General features: G+C 37.8%; 1 protein-coding gene, 1 non-coding gene and 1 pseudogene across 7 annotated transcripts in view; 1 reads left to right on the top strand and 2 right to left on the bottom strand.

Moving 5' to 3' along the window:
- Positions 1-21,915, bottom strand: part of TMCC1 (transmembrane and coiled-coil domain family 1) — a 251,589-nt gene that overhangs the window by 151,075 nt on the left and 78,599 nt on the right. The window lies entirely within an intron of this gene.
- On the top strand, positions 13,096-13,199 carry LOC112834315 (U6 spliceosomal RNA). The gene has a single exon (XR_003210841.1). It is a non-coding gene; the product is annotated as a U6 spliceosomal RNA (small nuclear RNA).
- LOC112833565 (pre-mRNA 3' end processing protein WDR33 pseudogene) lies at positions 17,228-20,870 on the bottom strand (annotated as a pseudogene).

The following is a 21,915-nucleotide window of genomic DNA, read 5'->3' on the forward strand; positions in this document are numbered from 1 at the left end:
GAAATGCTGTCCAGAGGCACCTGGGTAGCTTATCAACTCCTGATTTCAGCTCAGGTCATGATCTCAGGGTCGTGAGAACAAGCCCCACACCAGGCTCTGTGCTTAACATGGAATCTGTTTGAGATTCTCTCTCTTCCTATCCCTCTCCCTCTGCCCCTACCCCCTTCGTGCACTCTCTCTCTAAAATAAACAAATAAATCTTTAAAAGAAAAGAAATGCTGTCCTTTTAGGGGCTAATAGGAAGAAACAAATGGATTGAAGTCTGTCTTTTCTATTTCACAATAGTGGCTCTCTATATTTTTCTTTTTATAGTTTAAATGTGTGCAAACATGTTGAGGAGTTCCTAGAAGTGGATTTATTAGACAAAAGGAATTATGCTTTTTTTTTTAATTGAGGTATGGACACATATATTAGTTTCAGGTGTACACCATAATGATCCGATATTTGCATATATTACAAAATGATCACAACAGTAAGTCTTAACATCTGCTACCATAAAAATTCTTTTCTTATAAGAACTTTTAATTCTACTCTTACCAACTTTCAGATGTGCAATACAGTATTATTAACTATAGTCACCGCGTTGTACAATACATCCCCATGATTTATTTATTTTATAAACGGAAGTTTGTACTTGGGTCCCCTTCACCTACTTTCACCCCCTACCTCAAGGAACCATCCTCTATATCCACGAGCTTGAGCTTTTTTGGTGGGGTTTTCTTTGCTGTTTTTTGTTCTTTAAGATTCTACATACAAGTGAGATCATACAGTATTTGTCTTTCTCTGATTTATTTCACTTAGTATAATGCCCTCAAGGTAGATCCATGTTGGTACAAATGCCAAGATTTCATTATTTTTTATGGCTAATATTCTACATACCATATATATGAAATACACAAACACACACCACATTTTCTTTATCCATTCAGTCACTGGTGGATTGTTTCCATACCTTGACTTTTGTTTATTTCAGAAATGAATGTTTTTGTGATTTCTACTTTGTGGACAATGACAACTTTAGAGGGTATATCTGTATCGAAATCCCTCAAATTTCTACTCTAATAAAAGCCTCTTTAAAGGGGAATTAATGGAGTAAACATGAAAGATTAAACACATTCACTTTGGCTTTCTACTAAAATTAAATAATAAAATGCACACACACACACCAAGACAGAGAGAACTAGAGAGGACACAGCAGTAGATAAGAGATGTCAATAAAATTTTGGAAGGTGAAAAACAGATGGTCAATAATAAATGACTTAAAACTTCAGTTTTTCTCCGGTCAGGTAAGTGTTCAGCAGAGTAGTAGGTGGTATGAGGAAATCAACAAGAAACAAGCCAACTTATGCTAAAACTACAGAAAGGTCAGGACTTACACAAGTATTAGGGACTCCTTTAAAAGCAAGGGCATAGAGTTGGGCCTGAAAATAGAAGAACTGGTTAAAACTATTTATAATAAGCAGTCGGATCAGCAGATCATTCTCCTACCACACAGGTGATCAGTCCAAAGGTGCACTGAAACAAGGGACCAGAAGGATTCCAGACTGAGAGACTCTAGATGCAGATGAAGGCTGGGGTGAGGTACCATTCTGAGGACAGAAGGATTAAACTGAGAGGCGAGAATTTCAGTCCTCTTCCCAGTCTTCCAGAACACATGCAGCCAGGCTTATTACCACTGCCATCATCCACCCACTCCCAAAGGCAAGAGTTTGAACAATTCCTCTGGAAAAACTGACTGAAGAGGGGCGCCTGGGTGGCTCAGTCGTTAAGCGCCTGCCTTCGGCTCAGGTCATAATCCCAGGGTCCTGGGATCGAGCCCCACATCAGGCTGCCTGCTTGGCTGGGAGCCTGCTTCTCCCTCTCCCACTTCCCCCTGCTTGTGTTCCCTCTCTCGCTGTGTCTCTATCAAATAAATAAAAAATCTTAAAAAAAAAAAAAAACTGAAGAAAAGACCTATACACACTGACAATTGGGAGGGGCCTCCAATAAAATGGATCTCTGCCTAATTACTCTATGGTAAAAACCATCAACCTACAAAAGCCTTCACAAAGGATAGCTTCCCAGAGCATTTTAATGCCTCTCTCAAATAAGAAGAGAAAGCCATGGATGACTAGACTTTTGAGAAAAGCCTCTAACAAAGAAATATTTAAGAGAAGGATTGGGAAATAAGTTTTGAAGAAATTTCCCAGAAATTAGAATAAAAGAAAGACACAAAAGAGTACATCAGGAGACTCAATCTGACTAACAAAAGAATACAAACTAAGTACAGAAAAAAATTAAATAATGTAAGTGAACTATGGCTATATGCAATAATATGGATCTACCTCAGGCATGTTATCTTTGCATAAAAAGCAAGTTATACAAGACTACATAAACTATAATACCATTTAATAAAGTCCCCCAAACAAGTACAACTAAGAACAGTTCGCTTAGTGTCACATACATACATAATTAACTACATTTTAAAAACTAAAGTGATGGGGCACCTGGGTGGCTCAGTCGTTAAGCGTCTGCCTTCGGCTCAGATGATAGGGTCCTGAGATCAAACCCCGCATCAGGCTCCCTGCTCAGTGGGAAGCCTGCTTCTCCCTCTCCCACTCCCCCTGCTTGTGTTCCCTCTCTCACTGTGTCTCTCTCTGTCAAATAAATAAAATCTTTAAAAAATAAAAATAAAAAATAAAGTGAATGAAATACAAAATTTTGGACAGGAGAATCACATATGGTTCCAAGAGCATGGTGATGGTAATGTTCCCATTCTTAAGTTGTGTGGTCAGTTGATAGGTCATTTGTTTATTATTCTGTATCATCACAGCTTATGTAGTTTTCTTAATATGAATAAAATGTTACATAATAAAATTTTTTTAACAAAATCAGCTTTTCTCCAATCAGATAAGTGCTTGGCAGGTGAGTGAGAGGTGTGGGGAAAATAAATTTTTGGTTTTGACGGAATAACAATTAATATACAATAGTTCTCTAAAACAAATGTTTCAAGATCCAATCTTTGAGTTTTCCAGATTAAAAGGACCCCTAAGTATCCAACCCAACAAATGCCAATAAGACTCACACCAAGGAACAACTTGTAAAACCTCAGGACAATAAAGAGATGACTTTTGAAAATTCTAGAGAAAAAAACCAGATGCTATCCAGAGGATCAAGAATCAGTATGGCATCAGATTTTTCAAAAGCAATACTAGCAATGAGTAAATAAAAACACAATGCTTAAAAACTGTATGAGGAAATTCTATCCAACATAAAATTCCACACCAAGTCAATGAAGTATTACAGTAAATGAAGTATTAGAGTAAAATAAAGGAATTTTGAAATGGGGCATAATTTTTTTTCTTTGTGGAGGAAGAGGGTGCGCATGGATGTAGCCAAGTGGGAGGGGGCAGAGGGAGAGGGAGAGAATCGTAAGCAGGCTCCACACTCAGTGCAGGCCCCAACGTGGGGCTTGATCTCATGACCCTGATATCATGACTTGAGCCAAAATCAAGTGTCATTCACTTAACTGACTGAGCCACCAAGAAGCCCCCAAATGGGCACAATTTCTAAAAAATTACCTCCTATGCATCCTTTTTTGTAAGGCTCTTGGAGAATGTGCTTCATGAAAAGAAAGGAATAAAGCAATAAAGAAGACAACATTAAATCAAAGAAACAGGGAATCTGTTATTTATTAACAGATGAAGGGAGTCCCAGGACAAAAGGTGCACAACAGTCTTTTAAAGTAATCCCTTCAGGGGCGCCTGGGTGGCTCAGTTGTTAAGCGTCTATCTTCGGCTCAGGTCATGATCCCAGGGTCCTGGGATTGAGCCCCACATCGGGCTCCCTGCTCCGCGGGAAGCCTGCTTCTCCCTCTCCCACTCCCCCTGCTTGTGTTCCCTCTCTCACTGTGTCTCTCTCTGTCAAATAAATAAATAAAATCTTTTAAAAAATAAAGTAATCCATTCAAATTGGAGAAGCGAGGGCAACAAGATGATGAAACTGAGAAGAACACACGATGTTTTTAAAAGTATTCAGAAGATGCGTAGCTCTTTCAGAACTTGGAAATGACCCAATTACAGCTAGAAAGAACAATAAAAATTGAAGCAATTAACTCCAGAGACAATAAAAACTGTATAAAAAGGAAAATGTAATCATATTGTACTTATAAGGTTCAAGCTGTTGGAACAGAGCAGAATTTGCCACCCCATAATGTATATCTTTGGCATGTGGATGATTCTAGGTTAATTATTTTTAAGAATCAGAGGCTCACAAAGAAACTTTGACCTTCCCCCCAAATGCCTAAAAGAATTGATAGAAGACCTGCTCCAGGAAGGGAGCTATCACCACAGGTAACTTACAGTATAATCTGAACTTGGTGTGGTAGACAGGGAGCAAAGTCTGTTTGTTACAATTCCTCTCTACGCCCCAATGGATCTGTATGACCCAGCAAATATCTGTTTACCAAACATTTATTCTTTTTCTTCTTCCTGTAATTGTCTTCCTTTCCTTTGAAGTCCCAGGCCCCTACCCACTTCTCCTTAGTTCTGGATGGTATATAAGCCTCAACTGCCTGACTTCCTGTGGGCCTCATATTCTTATGGAGCCACCTTATTTAAATAATCAAAAAGATTTCTCCTCTTAATCTGTCTTATGTCAATTTAATTCTTATACCAGCCAAAAGAACCTCAAAGGACAGAGGAAAATTTTCCATTCCCCAACAATGTAAAAATATTTACATTGGCCTATGTAAACAGTTTATCAAAATTTAAAATTTTAATAAGATGTGGGCAGGAAAGATAAGAGAGCTTAATCATCATCTTCATTGCAGGAAATCAACAGATATTATCTACAACAGAAACAAATGGCATAAGCATATTATTTAGAAAATATTTAAATAAATTCCTGAAAAACTGTTGCCTGAGAAAGGAAACAGAATATAGAGAGTTCAGATTAGTGGCTTTTTTTTTTAATGTTTTAATGATAAACATAAAGGTTAAAATTAATTTTCCTTGGGTTAGATATGGTGAAAAAACATTTGTTTGTGAGAGCCTCTAAGAATCTGAAAAATGGTAGTATATGAGTCTACAGAAACTCCTTCACAAAAAATTTAAGCAAATTTATAAGCAAGTAGAATGTTTTATACTTCTAATTGTGTTGAAAAGCAGAGACAACTTTTAAATTTTTGGTTTCACACTTCTCTGAAAGACTAAAGACAAAAATATATATCTGAAACAATATTAATTTTTTTTAAGATTTTATTTATTGGGGCACCTGGGTGGCTCAGTTGGTTAAGCGACTGCCTTCGGCTCAGGTCATTATCCTGGAGTCCTGGGATCGAGTCCCACATCGGACTCCCTGCTCGGCGGGGAGTCTGCTTCTCCCTCTGACCCTCTTCCCATTCGTGCTCTCTCTCTCTCATTCTCTCTCTCTGTCAAATAAATAAATAAAATCTTTTTTTTTTTTAAAGATTTTATTTATTTATTTGACAGAGAGAGAGAGAGAGAGAACAGCAGAGGGAGAAGCAGGCTTCCCGCTGAGCAGGAAGCCTGATGCAGGACTCCATCCCAGGACCCTGGGATCATGATGAGCCGAAGACAGTCACTTAACCAACTGAGCCACCCAGGCGCCCCTGAAATAATATTAATTTCTTAGCTTAATTTGTTCCTGTAGCTTATTGTTGGTCTAAGGTCACGATTCAGTCTTCATTTGTCAAAATGCTTTTCAGAGTTTCCAGCTATGATTTCAAAAAACAGTACCAGGACAATACAGAACTGTGAAGCTACAAACAATGAATGATAAGAGCTAACAGGAAGAAAAATCCCAAGGGTTCTAATCTTTAAGGAGAGAGAGGGCACCTGAGTGGCTCAGTCGTTAAGCGTCTGCGTTTGGCTCAGATCATGATCCCAGGGTCCTGGGATCGAGCCCCACATCGGGCTCCCTGTTAGCCAGGAGGTCTGCTTCTCCCTCTCCCACTCCCCCTACTTGTGTTCCTGCTCTCGCTGTCAAGTAAATAAATAAAATCTTAAAAAAAAAAAAAAAGGAGAAAGTCTCTACAGAAAAATATAGACTCAAAACATTCAATAATACAAAAAAGAATGGCTTTGACACTTTCAGCATATGATATGTAATAAATATGTAATCTGTAATAAATATTCTTTGGTCTTTGATCTAGTTATTGGCTCATAGCTCCCCAAACTCTTGGAATTTCCTAAGCATTTAAGAGCAAAGGGAGCATCTTTTGTTACAGTATTTGGTCTTTTGTCCTTAGATCCTAAAATAGCTTGGAGCATAAAGGAACATATTATTCAAAACAAGCCCCCATTCAACCACACCTGATTTTATGTTAATGCGGTGACTTGAAGAAAGCCACTAGTTAACCATAGGATGGGAGATGGTTGCCAGGGAAACCAACCATGTAATTAGAGTTGGAACTTTCAGCCCCACCGACCCTCACCTCCAGGGTGTTAAGGAGGGACTGCAGATTGTGATCAATTACCACAGGCCAGTGATCTAATCAATCATGTCCATGTAATGAAGCTCCCACAAAAATGCCTTAACTATGGGTTCTGACAACTTCCAGGGTGGTGAATACATGGAGGTTCTGGGAAGGAGACATACCTAGAAGGCATGGAAGCTCTGCACCTCTTCCCATATACCTTGCCCTTTGCATCTCTTGGCCATTCTGGAGTTATATCCTTTTATAATAAACCTGTAATCTAGTAAGTAAAATATTTTCCTGAGTTCTGTAAGCCACTCTAGCAAATTAATGGAACCCAAGGGGTGAGTGGTGGGATCATCTGATCTATAGCCAGTTGGTCAAAGCACAGGTGAAAACCTGGATTTGCCAATGGCAGCTGAAGGGGGAGGGGAGGCAGTCTTGTGGGGCTGTGCCCTTACTCTGTGGGATCTGAACCTATCCTCAGGTAAGGTCAGAATTGCATCAAATTGTGGAACACCCAGCTGGTATTGCAGAGAAGTGCTTGGTGTCGATGGGGAGGAAGCCACACATCTCGTGACCAGAAGTAAAGTGTAGTTGTGTGCTGTAGTAAAGGAGAGACACAGATGAATGTTTTTTCCTTATATAAACATCAATTCCTCTTGCAAAGATTTTTTTTTTTTGCCAGTTTCAACAGTAGCTAATTCTTTTTTACCTAATTTTTAGGTAAATCTCACTAAAAGGAAAAAAATACTCGGTAAACATAGTCTATATGTGACAAAGTGTGACCCCTCTAAATAAGAAAATTTTTTTATTCAATTGACTTTATTTAGTAAAACACTAGAGTTACAAATCCTTATAATGATGAAAACAAGATAAAAAAAGTCAAGCTTGTCTTAGATGTTGGTACCAATCCACAAATCTCTGCACGTGAATGCAACTAAAAGATAAGGCCATAGAACTAGGAGCAAAAAACAAGGGATATACATCCCAAGGCAGGTAATTTATACTGTGGCCTAAAGTCTCCTGAGCTATAATCAGATCATAAAATCTTTATTCCCATTCTCACAAAGCTCAACTTCTGACAACAGAAAACAGCCTGAATTCCATCTTTTTGCCAAGAAACTTAAGCAAGATCACCGTATACTTGAAAGCCCTCTGGGGGAACATTTCTAAGAAGAATAAATTAACCTCACAAGTATTTATCTGCTTAAACTTAATTTGATTCTATGTTTGGTGTAACTCATCACAAATTTTGTAAAGACACTGTATGATACCCAAGGAAAATGGAAAATGGAAAGAAGCTTATCAGAGAAATGTTTCCAATCACAAACATCAGTTTCAATAACAAAGTGGGTAAATTGTTTTCAACTGTTTTGCATCTTGTACCAGACAACCAGTTCGAAGCAAAAGAAAACATGGACACTGTTCTTGAACCTTGAAGAATGTACAGCTGTGGCCTGAACAATCTACAATCGTTGAAAACAAGTTCAATGTTGTTGGAAAGCCTCTGGTGAGCTAATACCAGAAAACAATGTTTAAGATATTCTACTGCTACACTATAATAGGTGGTTATTTAGATGTGTATTTGCAGAGCCACTTAACATATGAGACTTTTATTAATAAACACAACATATGCTCCCCAAGATTATATTATGTTCTATAACCTTCTATTTCACTAAAGTTCCAGAAAACATTTTCCACAGAACATCCATATGGGGTAGGTTATACGGATCTTCAGTTCCTATGATGTACTACTCCATTATTAAGATTTATAGAAAGAAACACTCAGAAATAAACAGATCAGAATTAGGACTCTCTTTCACTTTTATGGCCTTTCTTTCTGTGGTTTTCATATTTTAAAAAGAAAAGTGGTACTTGAGAGGGAAATCTCAACAAATGCAGGATTAGCCATTTTAAAAAATCTCAAGTCACGATTCCAGCATTTGAGACTCTTAGACTCATTGGAACAGAAGGGCTTCTGCCTCTATGTGAACAATGAGAGAGAAGAGGGTGTTTCAGGGGAGAAGAAAACCACCACCACAACCGAGAAACCTAAGTAGGAACTCTGTAGCACAATACTCAAATCAAGTATAGTGAAAAAGCTGTTAAGTTTATTCCTGGCTTATCTTTGCTAACTGGATTTCACAAAACCATCCCCTCACCAAAAAGAAAAAAGAGAAAGGAAGGGGTATATGGATACTAAAGTTTTTGTTTTTATGGTGATACAATTTTGAGCTTAAAAAAGTGAAGCTATTCAATTATACTGCAGAACAAATTATTTTTAATTAAATAGTACTTACATCTTTTAGAGGGAATTTATTTACTAAGTAATCTAAGATATTATACACTTTAAAATAACTGTTCACTCTAAACTTGCTTCATGTTCTCTTTCTCCTTGCTTCTCTTTTTATTTGGTATAAAGAAGCAGAGTAAAAGTTTGTTGGTAAGTTCATTGTTGGAATTCCTTACTTATATATTACTCTCCCATATAGTCAAGCTATAGGCTTATAAGAGGCATTAAAACTTTCTCCTATGTGGAGATGGCTTGAGAATCAGAAATCATCAAATTTCTAAAGAAAACAGCAGGAGAAGTTCTGAGCAGAAGGTCTGGATGAAGAAGTGGAACAATTTCCCAGTGTAGTCCTGTTCCAGATCTTCATTCACAGGCTGGCTTTCCTACAGTGTTTCTAATTTAAATGTTCCACCTATGAATTCCTACCTACAGTGACAGAATTTAGGAGTATCAACAGTTGTTTAGTCCAGCAAGACTCTCAACTGGAGTCACAGATATTTCCTACAACATGCATGATGTGTGGTTCTCCAGCTTTTGCCTGATCTTCCCAAGACAGTCTACCTCAAAACTGTACAGTTCTGTTGTAAAATCTGTTCTTATATTGTGGTTAGCATCACAATCCTAAGGTAAATATAAAAGATTTTCATATTATCCAAAAATTCTTTAGAGGAAAATTATTCTTTTAATCTTGATCTAAATATAGGATACATGCACCCCAGTATGTATGCAAGACAATCCAATGGACTGCGGAAAGAAAACATTATAACTTCCATTTATATTACTATCACATCCTTTTATTTTTTAAGTTATATGACGGATGTTATTTATAGGAACAATTATATGTGCACGATTTGTAACACAAAAATATTAGAGATATGCTAAAGGTGAGGGTGAGGAAAATAATTTGGAGGCCAATACTCTAGACAGTTAATGTCCTTTCTTTTATTTATTTTTTTTAAATAGTAGGTCATAGGGAACCTACCTATATGATTATGGATCCAAGGTGGATATTAAATGCTCATCGTCATGGTATCACGAACCACGTATAAATAAATATTCATCATGAGAAATTAATGGCACCCAAATAAGCTTTCAAAGTATCAAAATAATAAACAGACTTTCTTGGAAAAGAGTACAGAGCAATGGATTATTCAGCTCTCCAACAAGTCTACCATGCATGTGACAACTGTGTGGACACATACACACATACACACCCACAGAGAAAAAGGAACCTATAAGGGTATCTTTCATTATCTCTCCAACCTAAATCAAAAAATTAAACCTAATTTAACTAAATTTATCTACATTTAAAGTCCTAAGCTGGAGTCCTCAGAATACTAACATCAGAAGCGATCCCAAGAAGACACCAAGGTCCATTTTAATTAACGTTTAAAATTATATTGTTGTCCTTGAAATCAGCTTTTCAATTACAATGCTATTTAGAGCATACTCCCAAAATGCTTTAATAGAGTCAAATATAGGAAATACTTTAAGTTATTAAAGAAAATGTTCATGTTGTAAGTAAATTCTAAAAGCAAGGCAAGGGAATAAAGATTGAGTCTTTGGAAAGCTGCCGTATCTAGGATCTTCTACAATCTAGGATCGTAAAAAGGGAAGCACATTTACATTAAATTAGGTTTTCAAGGTACATTTTCAACTTTCTCTTACTTAAAACCAAAACAACCTTCCTAAACAAAGTAAAAATCCTATTATTTACTAACCGTAAGAATCTTTGCAAAGTTCAGAATTTAGGCCAACATTCATGAACAGTTAGTTCCATAACCTGGTTGGTAATTAAAAATAAGACTTTGGGATTGCATGAAGAGGTATATGCATCCCTATGCTCACTGAAGCATTATTTACAACAACCAAGATTCATAAGCCACCCAAGTGTTCATGGATAGATGAATGGATAAAGAAGATATGGTATACACAACAGAGTATTAGCCATAAAATAGAATGGAATCTTACCATTTGCACCAACCTGAATAGACGCAGTGGGTATTATGCTAAATGAAATAAATCAAAGAAAGACAAATACCATATGATTTCACTTATATGTGGAATCTAAAAAACAAAATACACAAAACAGAAACTGACTCACTGATACAGGAAACAAACTGCTGGTTACCAGAGGGGGAGGGGAAATAGATGAAGGGGATAAAGAGGTACAAACTTCCAGTTATAAGTAAGTCATGGGGACATAATGTACAGCATAGGGAATATAGGCAATAATACTGTAATAACTCTGTATGATGACAGATGGTAACTACACTTATCACTAGGGATCATTTCATAATGTATGAAAATAGCAAATCACTATAATGTACATCTGAAACTAAAGGATATTGTATGTCAATTATACTTCAATAAAAACAAAAGAATTAGTTCCATAACCTGGTTGGTCATTAAAAATAAGACTTTGGGATTATATTAGTATTAACCAAGAAAATTGTGTTTAAAATACACTGCAGGCTGTTAAGAATCACTAGTATAATACAGAAGAATTAGCATGTTACTTCATCAAACATTACTCTCAGCAATACCAGAGGGTGTCAGCAGAGGGCCTCTAGAAATCATGGTACTAAAGCTTCCTAGTAACATCCTTCCCAAGTAAACCAGGAAATGAATTCCCTTGCTACTGACATTTGCTAAAATGATTTATGTTCAAATTAAATTGTCAACATCTGATTAAGACTCTAGCTCAGAAATCAAATACGAGAATTTCTCTCCAACTAAAAAATTTCACATCCAAACCAGGAAAGCAATATTCAAATATCAAATACTGCTTTCCCGATTACAACTTGCACTGTAAGATCAAATTTTTCTAACAGCCTCAATGAAAGTGTCAATACTATTTTTAATAAAAAATCTCTGTGAAGTATAAGATCATGTTATCACAAATATGATGGATAAGCAACATTTGCTATCTTACCCTCCCCTAAGAGGAAATAAATGGCTAAGAAGAATTTCTTCCTCTTTGTCCCGTACAGACCTAGACTCCTCCCCCGTCATCACATCTGATTTCCTGAAAACACACTTTATTGCAATCCCAGAGATGACTTTTACCTCAGTAGGCTGAAATTTCTATTATTTTGAGCTGGGAATTACTGTTCTGTTTTGAAGACAAAACCTCTTTGGACTTCAAATATCACCAAACAGACATTAAAGAAGACATTGTTGGGGTGCCTGGGTGGCTCAGTCGGTTAAGCATCCGACTCTTGATCTCAGCTCAGGTCTTGATTTCAGGGTCATGAGTTCAAGCCCCATGTTGGGCTCCACCATGGGCATGGAGCCTACTTTAAAAAAATTAAAACAAAAACAAAAAGAATTGAGTAATGATTTTAAAACAAAAGTTCCTGAAGATCTAAGTATAATACATTACTAGATTCTTAAACATGCCACAAAACTTTTAATTATTCTGATTTGAACATGTCCATACATTAAATAATATTACAAATATAAGGTAAGGAAAATCAGGTGCTGAAGGTAGGAAAAATTAAGTGACATTTCCCACCTTTAAGATCACAGTAAAAGAAGATATAATTTGAAAGCATCTCACTTTTTTTTTTTTAAGATTTTATTTATTTATTTGACAGAGAGAGACAGAGACAGAGAGGGAACACAAGCAGGGGGAGTGGGAGAGGGAGAATCAGGCTTCCCGCAGAGCAGGCAGCCCGATGTGGGACTCGATCCCACGACCCTGAGATCATGACCTGAGCCGAAGGCAAATGCTTAACCGACTGAGCCACCCAGGCGCCCCAAAAGCATCTCACTCTTAAAAGCAAATATTTTAGAAACAAGAGGTAAGTTCTTCAGAAAAGTCTTCTTTTCAAACATTCTCAAAACTACTAAGCATCTGTCATGTTTAAGTCACTATCTATAAAAATTTCAATTGTACTGAATTCTATGAATTTCACCAAATGAAAATTAAAGATAAGAAAAATAAGTCAGATTGCAAAAAGGAAAAACAATTTCAAAATGGAGCTGTGTACATTAAAAGAACCAAACAGTACCTTAGAATTAGGAAAGTAATAGCTCAGCTCTAGTTCCTGCTATATACATATCTGGGTATTATGTTCTGTTCTAGAGACCATAATTTAAGAGGAATACTGAAGAACTGGAATAATCAAGAGTTGATGGACCAGGGTGCCTGGGTGGCTCAGTTGGTTAAGCGACTGCCTTCGGCTCAGGTCATGATCCTGGAGTCCCGGAATCGAGTCCCGCATCGGACTCCCTGCTCAGTGGGGAGTCTGCTTCTCCCTCTGACCCTACCCCCTCTCATGCACTCTCTCAAATAAATAAAATCTTAAAAAAAAAAAAAAAGTTGATGGACCAGTATGACTAAGTACTCAAAACTATGATATGGAAGAACACTCCAGTGCTTGCTTCAGCAGCATATATACAAAAATGGAACAACAGAATTGATTAGCATGGCCCGTGCACAAGGATGATATTCAAATTTGTGAAGCATTCCATATTTGTCACGGACCTCTGGGGTACTTAGTGAATTGCTGAAACCACAAATTTAGATCTGTGACTGTCAAGAATCTACCTGCTGTGTAGTTTTCTAGTCGAGTCCCAGGAGGCTCCCAATTCATTTAGTATCCCAAGAATCCTCTGAATTTCATAGCTAGAAAGTATTTTTAAGCCACTCTTTAGGCCAACCTTCTCCTTGAGCTATCTATTCTAGACTATATCGATTGCTATGAGATTATTCTTGGCAAGACCCGCAACAACAGAATAGTGGTCAAAAGCATGACTTCTGGAGCTAGAAAGGCATGGTTCTCATATCCAGTAAACTTCTAACCAGTTGTGCGAACTTGGTAAATCACTTCAAGCTCAATCTTCTGTTTTCCTCACTTATAAAATAGAGATAGTAGGGGCGCCCGGGTGGCTCAGTTGCTTAAGCGTCTGCCTTTGGCTCAGGTCATGATCCCAGAGTCCTGGGATCGAGCCCCGCATGGAGCTCCCTGCTTAGAGGAAGACTGCTTCTCCCTCTCCCACTCCCCCTGCTTGTGTTCCCTCTCTTGCTGTCTCTCTCTATCAAATAAATAAATAAAACCTTTTAAAACAAACAAATAAATAAATAAGAGACAGTAATATTTCAGAGCATAGCGTTTATACTAAGGATTCACTATTGCATTCTAGCACTCAGAATGCTTGGATCAATAAATATTTGCTGAATTAAAAAATAAAAAAAGAATATCCAGGGCACTGGGTGGCTCACTCAGTTAATCATCTGCCTTCAGTTCAGGTCATGATCCCAGGGTCCTGGGATCGAGCCCTGCATTGGGCTCCCTGCTTCTTGCGGAGCCTGCTTCTCCCTCTCTCTCTGCCTGCCGCTCTGCTCTCCCTGCTTGTGCGCTCGAACTCTCTCTCTCTGTGTCAAATAAATAAATAAAATCAAGGAAGCGGGGGGGGAGCCCCAAGGATTAGGGATTATTCACCTAGAAAAGGGATTTTTCAGAAACATATTTTGAAAGAAATCCCTGCCTGCAAAGGCACTATATACTCTGACTGGCCCTAACTGGAGAAATACAATTTAATATAGATTTCAGTTTAACAGGTTAGATTTGTCTAACAGAGGAATCCATAGTAGAATGGACTTCTTTGGGAGATTCTGAGGCCATATAACCACTTGGGGAGAATATGACAGAGCTGAACAAAATGACTGTAAAAGTACCTTCCAACCTAAGATACTGTGTTAACGAAAAGTCTCAAAACGTAAGTGGAACTTCCTTTAGGACAATGCTCCAGAATTCTTGCCTTACCCTTCAGATAGCTGTAGCAACTTGGCAGGGGGGAAACAACCCTAAAAGCAGAGGATTAAAAAGAATCATTGCCAGGGCGCCTGGGTGGCTCAGGTGCTGAGCGTCTGCCTTCAGCTCAGGTCATGATCCTGCTTCTCCCTCTCCCGCTCCCCCTGCTTGTGTTCCCTCTCTTGCCATCTCTCTGTCAAATAAATAAATAAAATCTTAAAAAAAAAAAAAAAGAAAGAATTACTGCTGAGACACCTAGGTGGCTCAGTTGGTTAAGCGTCCAACTCTTGATCTCAATTCCAGTCTTGATCTCGTTGAGTTCGAGCCCCGTCTTGGGGCTTCTTAAATAATAATCATAATAAATGTTTTAAAAAGAATCATTGCTACCATCGGGTTACCTGCCAGTCAAATTACGTGAAGCAAAGATAAATATCCTTGCATTTCCTACTTTAAAGCACTATTTGGAGGTTAAGACTGTTGGCTTCTGGACTTCCAGAAATCTCACTGTGGCCTTTTGACAGTGGATGTGGAAACCAATGGCAAACTTCTACTCTTTTATCTAAATTTCTACTTTATTCATTTCTACTATAAGAGTTAATTATTGGACTTCATAGCTTACTTTAATTGCTAAGACCAACTGTTTAATTTTTTTCCTTAGGTGTTTCAGGAAAATTAGTCTCCTTGGATGTAGGCATCTAACTAACAGGTTACCGATTTTTTGGCAGTCTAGATTCTTCTAAGATCTTCTATACCCTCTGCCTTTCTATTACACCCCTCACACTAAGTACATGATAAAAATGTACAATACTGAGGCATCTGTGCTATAGTGGAATGAGCACAAAAAATTAAGACTCAGCCATGTACTAGCTCTCTGGTCTCAAGCAAGTTTAAAATTTCCCCTAAGCCCTAATTACTTCATTTGTAAAAAATTAAAAATTAAATTTAAAAAAGGGAGATCAGAACTACCTCAAAAAGCTGACATGCAATGTAAACTACATTATATACATAAACAAGATCTCACATACCTTAGATACAAGATAAGCTGAGTATGATCCCACATAATAATATTAAAACAAACTCACCTCCACAAAACATCCTTGCAAAGATCATTACCAACTACATGGAAAAGATTCTCAATTATTGAATGAGTCACTAAAATTCAGCATTCTCAGGCGCCTGGGTGGCTCAGTTGGTTAAGCGACTGCCTTCGGCTCAGGTCATGGTCCTGGAGTCCCAGGATGGAGTCCCGCATTGGGCTCCCTGCTCGGCGGGGAGTCTGTTTCTCCCTCTGACCCTCTTCCCTCTCGTGCTCTCTCTCATTCTCTCTCTCAAATAAATAAAATCTTTAAAAAATAAAATAAAATAAAATAAAATTCAGCATTCTCAGGGCAGGTTTCTTGCTATCTTAGGGCAATAAGAAGATGACAGAGGGATGGTTCTCACCTTCATCCCCCTTTCTTAACTATAATTCTCCAACTTTATTTTGTGGTCAGTGTGAGACTACAATTATGAGCTCTCTTCCCCCCACCCTCAACCTCATAATGCAGAAATATACACAGAGACTGTATATTTAACTGGTTACCTCAGTAAATAGAAGAGGCCTTATCTTAGACCCTGTAAATAATTACTCCATTTTCTTATTATTTTGTTTAGATATGTAAGAATCTAGAAAGTCACTGCTCATATTTTAATGATGAATGGTATTGAAGTAACTCTAAGGAATCACTACAGTATTTTATTTCCATTGCTACTCATCTGAAAAAGAAAACAAGAATTATTTAAAAGTAATAGCATAAGAAACCAAACAATGAAATCAGTCTTTGTCCCTGCTCTTAGATTTCTGCCCTCATTCAAACAAGCTGATCTAGTTACCACTATCTGAAAAAAGAAAAAAACTTTCTCCTACTTGACAGAACTGCTATTCTTCAGTTCTCTGACATGATCAACAGGATAAAAAAGGCAAGAATGCTAATAAACACAGAATCAGAGGGAACCCAGGGATCTGGACCTGGTATCTTTCATAATTAGCTATATAACCTCAAGCAGGTTTTAACACCCTGGGCCTGTAAAATGAGGAGTTTAGTTAGGATTGTCTCTAAAGCTTAGCAGTCTGAGTCTTTGCTAATCACTTGGAAACAGCCAGATCTACTAGCTGAAAATCATGTGTTGCAAGGGACTCATTTTGTAACCCAAAGTTTCTAAATTCTTAACTTCCTCATTATTACAACTTTGAAATGTGAGTCAGGGCTCCTTATTCCAGTTAGATGTTATTATGATAAAATAAAATATATTTGTCAGTTCTTGATATTTGACTTGATCTTTGGCTGGAGGTATGAATATTCTTATAATATATAAACCAATAAATCCTTATTAACTCTTTTTACAAAGAGACTTGTCGTAAGATTAATTTTTTAATGGGGGAAGGGGCAGAGGGAGAGAGAGAATCTTAAGCAGACTCCACGTCCAGCGTGGAGCCCAACACAAGGCCCAATCTCACAACCCCAAGATCACGACCTGAGCCAAAATCAAGAGTGGGACGCTTAACCAACTGAGCCACCCTGGTGCCCCAAGATTAATTTTTAAAATCAAACATCTTTTATATATCTAAAATGATTCTATTTAGGAAAAGGTATTTTCAAAGTCCATCTATATATAAAATAAGAGACAGAAATCAATGCAAATACATATTGTAACCCTTAAGTATAAAAGCTCCAAAGTGAAATCTAGTCTTCTTCTACTGACTGACAAGACCATAGGTCACAATGACATAGTATCAAAGTAAGTCAAATTTTTTTTAAATAATTAAAGACTGAATTCTTTATTCGGAATGAAAGAGTCTTGTCTTACACAGTAGGTAATACAAAGGAACAACTTATACACATTAACCATAAATGAAAAGAGAAAACCAGTGCAAAATGCGGCAGACAATACATCTCTAACATATTGCAAAGGCTGATACCCGGACAACACTACTTCAGAAAAATGCCAGCAAAATGGTGAGCATGTGAAAACAAAGAAAAATATTGTGTTTATAGGGTGCAGAAAGTATCCCAGAATCTGACAGAGTCCATGCATCTCTGCACCCAGAATACACTTAGAGAGTAATTTAACCATGACAGTAGGGACTACAGAAAATGGAATACTGTGTATAAACCTGGCCTCTCTAATCGCCTCCTTATGTGCCTGGAACATCTTGACATTGTTCATGTTCGACTGCCAATATTTCACATATCCTCCATGGTCTGCTGTCAACATCCACATGTCATTATGTGACCAAGTCATGGCCCTCACTGGGCTATCATGAGCCTGTAATATTGTTTCAAAACTGAAGGTGAGTCCATTCCACAAGGTGAACTCTCTACTAGAAGCTCCAGTGACCAACCGTCTTCTTTCTGGAGTCCACCTAACAACAAATACTGGACACTTTATTAGTTGATGTTCTAACAAATTTTGTTGTTATTGCATTCATAGGATTATTCAAGATCCCTATAGGTGGGACCAAATCATTATAATAACCTGCATCAGGCTGAATTGCCCACGTATCTCTCTGGTCTCTTTGCCATATTCTATTCTCCAAATACTTAATTACAGATGGATTATACTCTATGGTTTTTCAGTTTACTGCTTTTCTCATCCATTTTCCATCAAAGGTAAGCTGCTGCATTGCTTGCTGCTGTGCAAATCAGGTGGTTTATAAAATAGTTGTCGAGGTGCTTGGTGCTGGAACCAAGGCATATGGAAAAAACGGGGAGGAGAACCAATTTCTGTAGCTATGGTGATGTATTAGTCCTACGACACCTCCAGCGCTGAGCAGAGCTCCTAATGAATGGTGAGTGAAGGGTTTGTCTTCACTGTCAGGAATGTCTCCCCCTGCCCCCCCACTCTTCCCTCCACCCCTCTCAATCCCTCTCCTCCAAAGGAGCAGCCACCATCTTCCCCTACGAGCCACCGAGTGCACTCAAAATAAATCAATTTTTAACAAATACTTACTAAGCCCAACATTGTGCTAACCTGCCAAAGTTGCCTATCTTTCTTGAGATAAAACGTTGTACTCTCATCTCTGGGGGGAAAAAAAAATCAATCTGTTCTAGTGATTACCTTATATAATACATGATCCTGGTCTGTCCTTCTGTCTAGATTATCTATTTATCTACCTATGAGTCTTTGGAAACTAACAGTCACAAGGGAAGACAGTTTAACAGTGTTATGGATAAACAAAAGAGTAGTGGGACTCTGGTTGCCAAAATTCCCCCCACAACTAAGAATCAAAGCTACTGATAAAGTACCCAAATCCCTTGTGAATAAAAGGGAAAAGCAGAAGTGAGGCCACATATTATATTCCTTTAGAGGTCTAATTACTCTGCAAGTATGTATCTGTTTTATAATGTAAAGGAAAAGGAGGTTATATCTAACTTAAAGCGTGAACTGAACATTGTTTTATGTTGAGCCTTCATCACAAAAGCTGCTGTTTCAAACAGAGGAATGTAACTCATATTTTTAAAAATATAAAAAAACACTTTAGAAGCATCCTTATGATAACTCTGCAAAACAAATTTACCAAGTTCAAGAACATCCTAGATATACCCTCAATTTCACCCTTATGACAACCATATTAAATGTCAATATAAGATCATTAAGGATAATCAAAATATCTCTTGGACCACTACATAAATATACTATATTAAAAGAAACACACATTCTGGACCTCTGAACTAGGGTCAATAAAACTAAAGATTACTTATTTTGGCAACCAAGTTTTGTTCTATAAAGTACCTTTAACAGAAAACAACTAAAAAGCCAAAATATATCTCCATCTCTGGATTATTCCTACTTTTCCAAACTCCTATTATTCCCTTGTCAAGAAAAAATATTCCCTTGACAGTGTCACCTACCTGACCCTAAATATACAGAAAACAAATCTCTATTGGTGTTCATCAAAGATTATAATTTTTCAGCTATTTTGTGGAAAATGGACATTATCTCACTACTTCTCCCAAGCAAATCTTTAGGTTTTAAATTTTGTTTACCTTTAAGTTTTTAAAATTCTAACAGTCATTAAGTCTTACCTAGTCTTCTATTATCTATTCATTTCCATAGTTATCATTTCAGTTCAATATTTACAAAGGGCATATTTACACTACAACTACATCATAGTCACTGTACTTAATCCAGCTCATATCCTAATGATCTCCTGTGCTAATTATTTCTCAAGTCATAATCCCATATTTATTAATGTCCTGTCCATAGGACAGTCATCACCTCACTTCCACCTGCTGATCTTGGCTTACGGGCACCACCTGGTGGTCAGCAATAGGAACTACCCCTCCCACCACCTCATTTCTTCCCCACAGAACAGTACTTCTGAGCTTTCAGGTTTTGCTCATAGCTCAACTAATTCAATCTTAAGAGATCTCCCTTTCAGGAGTGCCTGGGTGGCTCAGTCAGTTAGGCATCCTGATCTTGATCTCAGCTCACGTCTTGATCTCAGGACTGTGAGCTGAAGCCCCACATGAAGCCTACTTAAAAAACAAAACAAAACTCCCTTTCATATTAACAGAGCTGGATGCCATCCTGTCGTGATTAACCAAGGTGGCAGGGTCCCTTATTTATAAACCCTGGGTAATCCTCAAACTCTAAATCTACATATTATCTTAATCAGTTTAAGAATGAGATTGAGAATGAGAAAGAATGGGGTTTTTGAGAGCTAATTCAAAGACGGACTCCAGAAAGCAGCAGACACTGAGCTCTCTGTGCCTCTGCCAAGTGTTGGCCTTGGTGAGAAGTCCTTCTGGGCATTCCCAGCCCCGATTCCACCTTGTGGAGATATGGGCCCAGGAAAGCAGCCTGAAGCTGCTTCTGCTCCTGATGTGCCAGCCTGGAGGCAGAAAAATCACCTGGGGCAGTGCTACATGGGCCCTCCAGTATGGGGAAAGGTGACAGGCAGTGCCTTTCCCTTGTCCTCTGCCCACAGCTATCCAATTGTTTTATGGAAAATCCATATGTAGACCTGGAAATCATGATTCTATCAGGTTGGTTCAGCCTTTTCAGTGTGAAATCATCCCAGCACTTGGGCTCTTAGCCACCAAACAGAGGGGATTACCAGGAAGAGTAATCCTACTTCCTCTTTCCACCCTACCTGCCTGCCCCAACCCTTTCTTTACTCTTTAATTTCCAGATCCAGCCAAGCATTACAAAAAAATTCTCCTTCTCTCTGTCCATACTGTAAATAACCCACAAAACTTCCCTAACTGCGGCCTAATAAAGATAATACTCATTTTTCTAAATTCACCTATTAACAGGAAAATGAAAGAGTGAGCTCTGAAGTGATAGTAATCTTAACAGACTAGGATGACTAACCTTGAACTTTCCCTTCATTAGCTTCCAAAGTGTGCATCTACCTTCGCATTTCCCTTTAATTAAGCTTATTCTTTCTCAGAATTAATGGCAAGAAAAAAGATCTTATTTATTTTTACTGTTTTATAAAATAAGGGGTATTTAAATAGCATTGCTTAGTATTATTTCACTATTTAGTTATCACTGTAATTGTGAAATAGTGTATAATATTTCACCTAGAGTTTGGAGGAATGGAATTTTGGGGCCAGTCTGGGAATCTACAAACCATTTCTAACACTGACATTCAAAAGGACTTTTCCCATAGAAATAAACAACTGAATGTTTTATTATAAAGCTGGTAGATGCTTACACTACATGACAATAACTTCTCAGGGAGCTCCCTGATACCTTAGCTTTTTTCCTATTTTATTCCATCTTGATCATAACTATTTAAAAAAATACATTTTCAACATGCAAACCACCTTTCAAAAATCCATACTGAGGGCTCCCTATTTCCAATCACATCATCCAAATTATTTAGTTTCACATTTATAATACTAAATCAAAGCCTTCTCCCCTAAACAGAGATTTTAAGAATCAGCTATACATAATTATGCACTCTTCCAATCTTCTCTCATTACTTCCTCTAAATGTTTTACCAGTCCTCATACTGGTTAGGATTAGGGTTCTAGGTAGGAAATAAAGATAAATAATACATGTTCCTAGCCCTCCAGAGACTCACAATTGGGGTTTGGTTTTGTTTCGTTTTTCTCCAAGAAGGAGAAAACTATAAAGTACATCTCAGGCACCTGGATGGCTCAGTCAGTTAAGCATCTGACACTTGATTTCGACTCAGGTCATGATCTCAGGGTTGTGAGATCAAGCCCCATGTTGAGCTCCGCTCTGGGCACGGAGCCTGCCTGGGATTCTCTTTCTCTCCCTCCCACCTCACCTCCCATGCACAAACTCTCTCTCTCTCTCATAAGCAAACAAATAAGCACATCTCAGCTATTTTGAAACTTGAAATTTGCAGGTATTGTGTTGTCTTAGGATGGAGAAGATCTATACTTACTGTGCCTCATACTCCTAAGACATCCTCCAAGGAG

Source organism: Callorhinus ursinus, unplaced genomic scaffold (assembly GCF_003265705.2).
Source record: "Callorhinus ursinus isolate GAN/ISIS: 27379988/994484 unplaced genomic scaffold, GSC_fseal_2.0 scaffold15, whole genome shotgun sequence".
In the NCBI taxonomy this organism is placed as follows: Eukaryota; Metazoa; Chordata; class Mammalia; order Carnivora; family Otariidae; genus Callorhinus; species Callorhinus ursinus.